The following is a 4,221-nucleotide window of genomic DNA, read 5'->3' on the forward strand; positions in this document are numbered from 1 at the left end:
GCGTGGGGCCGCGGCCCCGCCCCCCTCGACCTGTAATCAATGACTTGTTGGTTTCAGCTCCGGTACGGAGCCCTAAAAGCGGTCCGGAGTCCGCTCGTGCCATACAGAGCGTTTCTTTCCTCCCTTTTTCGTAAGAAACCGGTTGGATGGGGCCCCTTTATTATTTCTGCACGTATTGGGGGATGCGAAAAGAAAAGCTTCTCTTTGGGGAGAAAAGCTTTCTCTTCGGCCCTGTGGAGGATAAAATAGAGCGCCAAAGGGACTAAGTGTGAAAGGCCCGAAGGGAAACTCAGAGAAGCATATCTGGAAATCTAAACCAAAAAGCTATCATTTCTCTCCGGGCTACGGCGGCTTTTTTTTTTTTTTTCCTTTTTTTTTTTTCTGGGAACTATTTGCAGCAATTCAACATTGCAGCAGTTTGTTTGCAATAGGATTTTCACTTGTTCTCCTCCGGTGATTCTTGCTGCCTTTGCACCTGAAAGCAGGATTGCTAGGCTTTCTGGAGGAAAAAAAAAAAAAAGTAGCTTTAAGGAGGAAAGAAGTTGAAAACCAGAAAGAGGAAAGAGTCGCACCTGAACTAACTCGAGAAGTAGCATTCCTGGCACCACAGAGTAAGCCAGAGGATCCTATATGTTTTTGTAAGAAGGTCCCAAAGGACTTAAGACAGCAACATTTGATGCTAAATCCATTTCTATGCAGTGAACCCGGGGGCAGCTGTACAAATATTTGCTGTTTTTAATTAAGTCTAACATTGCTACTTCCTTGATTTAAGTTAGGTCAAAGAATTGGCAATTTTATGCTTTGGTAGACGAAGCAAACCAGCGGTGTGCTGTATTAGTGCTTAAAAAAGAATAGAAAGTAAGAAGGAATAGAAGTGGAGCCCCAACTCAAGGCTCCTTAGCTCCCTGTTTTCCTTTCCTCCCTCCTCCCCCCCACCACAGCTTAAGTGTTCAATTTAGAAAAGGGCCTTAATGGTCTTTGCTTGGAATAATTTTATCTAAACTTGCAGCTTGCTCCCAAATTAAATTTTAAGGCATGTTTTTCATGTTCTTTGAAAAGGCCAAGACCGTTTCTTTGATCAGGGTTGTCGGCTCACATTACCATTTTAATCACATCACTGCAAAAGTCCCTTCTTGTTCAGCAGAATTAAGCTGGATAGATTCCGATTTGCTGACTGTGATTACAGGGCAGTTATCTTTCACTGGATCTGTATTTGCAAAGCCACAATTTTGTCTATGGCACATCCTAAGGACCAGATTGTACATGTAGCAGTTTTCAGAGGAGTAGCACAAAATGTTTCAAAGTAGTTAATTAGTCCCTACAATAAGAACCATGTGTGTACTTTACAATCCCCTCCAGGCCCAGCAAAGCTGGAGTAAAAAAAATTGGGGTTCAAAAATTAAAAAGATGGGATGAGCAGACTTAAAGCTTCGTGGAAGGCAAAACTTAATTTTAAAAAAATTCAGAGCTGTCAAAAGTGGAAGGTTTTCAACGCAATACTGGGAGGTTTTCTGTAGAGTCCTCTAGATTCCTTATAGATGTTCATGGTTAGGTGTTAGTTGGGCCAAGTGACCCTTGAGGAAGTTTCCAAACCTCAATTTATGTAAGTAAAGGAAGAGAAACTGAAAAAGCCAGAAAACAAGATCTCATGTTTCCAGTAGGAAAGATGACTTCGCCTTTGGGGGAAAAATAATAGTGGTCTCAAATAGGATCTGAAGACAGTTCTGAGCTGAAAAAGCCCAGATTAATGAGTGTAATCAATCTAGAGAAACTGCCATTTAATATAAGGAAGGCAGCTGTGGTGTTCTGTAACAGAGAAATCAAGTTGGCATTAACCACATACTAGCTACGTAATATTGGCCAGTCAATTAGTCTCTGTGAGCCTCCGTTTTCTCATCTGGAGTGGGGAGTAGAGATGATAATTATTCTGCTATTTCTGTTGCCTGGTTATAATGAGGATAGCCCTTTGTGAAGTGCTGTACCAGTGTGAGTTATCACCAGGCTGGGTTGTTGAACGCTACAAAGAAACACATTTCTAGCTCATTGAATTAAGGGGCCAAGGTCAGCAGCTCACCAAAAGACAGCACAGAGGGGAAGGATGACTATGTGTCCCAAGAAAGGAAGAGCATTAATGGGGTAGTAGCCCAATGGTCCATGTTAGGAAAGCTTCCAGAGTACTACTTCTAGAATTACTTTGTGCACTCCCAGATTCCCATAAAGCAAAACCTGCTACAGATTACTCTCTGTGGGACATCCCACTAGCTTTTAGAAGCTCTGCTTCAAGTGTCTAGCAGGAAAGGAGGGATTGTGGGATGTTTGGAAGAAGGAGGGATTGTGGGATGGTTGGAAGAAGGAGGATTGTGGGATGTTTGGAAGAAGGAGGGATTGTGGGATGGTTGGAAGAAGGAGGAAAGGAATTCCTAGGAGACTGAAAGCCCCCCAAAGTGAAACCCTATTCCCAGTCATTGGGAATACAGTGACAAATCCCTGGCTCTCCCAGGTATGGCAAAAGGCTTTTCCCTCTGTAATCCAAAGTAATGGTGTGTTAACAAAGGGTGTTGGGTCTAATATTAAGTTTTTAAAGAAATGTATATTATACATGTGATATAGCGGGACATTCTTGCCCTTGGAGCAAATTCAATTGAGTGGGGATGGTCAGTATCACAGTGCTGTAAGGATAGTAGGACTAAAGAATATCATCCAGAGAAAGGAAGTAGGAGCAGTTTATGGCCTAGAACATTTATTTATCACTTCCACAGAAAGGTAGCGGGAAGAGGAGGGGAGAAAGGTACAAAAGTGATGGGATCCTGAAGTTGTCTGTTAGAAAGTAAGACTAATAAGAATTTATTAAGGACCTACTATGTGCCAGCTAGCGTTCTAAGCACTGGACATACAAACCCCAAAATGAAACATTTTATTCCTTCAAAAGAGTTTTTACTCTATCCAGGAAGATAACTTCCACATAAATAATTGTGCAATAGTTTGGCGTGGTGGATAGAACACTAAATCTGGCATCAAAAAAAAAAAATAGTTCAAATAAGGAATTTGATTCAATAGGAAAGAAAGAATCATTCTAGGCATAGAGAAAAGTAGAGAGTCTGAAGAATAGGAAGAAGGCTAATCTAGCTGTTCAATAAGCTATGGAAAGAGGGAGATTGATAAATACAGATGTCATATATGTGTGTGTGTATGTGTGTTTTTGTATAAGATGTATATTATATATATATATGTATATATAGGTATCTTCCCACATTCTACTATATATAATTCTATATATTATTTATGTCATATTAATATAGTATATACACTTGTATGACTATTATAATATATACAGCATAGAAATATTTTATATAATAATATATATTATGTGTGTGACTAATAATATATATATAATATATATGATATATATGTTATAGATAATATATACTATATATAGTATAATATATTATAATGTATTCATATTTGTAATATATATATGTGAATATATACATGCCAGTATATATAATATATACAATAACATTGAAAGGTAAATTGGGGACTGCTTATGAAAGATTTTAAATGCTGTACAAACAAGTATATCTTTTATCCTAGGCAATATAAGAAGCTATTGGAGTTAAGTAGAAGAGTGACATGGTCAGACCAATTTAGAAAAATGACTTTGGCAACTGTGTAGAAAACAGACTGGAGGGTAGGAGGAGAAATTGGAGGTAAGTGAATAAATGAGAAAATTATTATAATACTCCAAGTAAGAGGTGATAAGGATCTGAGATAAATGTATAGAGAAATGGAAATAGACAAATAAAATGTTTTAGAGGCCAACTACATCATAACTTGGCAGCTGATAAGTTACATGAAGTGAAGAAAAATAAGAATTAAAAGATAATGTGAAAATTACAAAGCTGGTTAACTGGAAAGACGGCAGTCTGCTCAAGTGGATTTGGAGTTGAAGAGTAGGAGACAGAATGATGGTTCAAATTGAACATAAAAAGTTTGAAATGGACCATAAGTGTAATGTTTCCAATAGTCAATTGGTAAAATAGAACTGGTGCTTAAGAGTCAAGGCAATAAATATGTAAGTACTTATTTTGGTCCAGTTACTAAGCTAAGATCTAAGGATGTAAAAAAAAAAAAAAGTCAAAAATAGGATCTTGCACTCAAGAAGCTTACAGGCTGATGGAGAAACAGCATAAAAAGAGCTATGTACAAACAAGATATATAGAT

Source organism: Antechinus flavipes, chromosome 3, assembly GCF_016432865.1.
Source record: "Antechinus flavipes isolate AdamAnt ecotype Samford, QLD, Australia chromosome 3, AdamAnt_v2, whole genome shotgun sequence".
Lineage (NCBI taxonomy): Eukaryota > Metazoa > Chordata > Mammalia > Dasyuromorphia > Dasyuridae > Antechinus > Antechinus flavipes.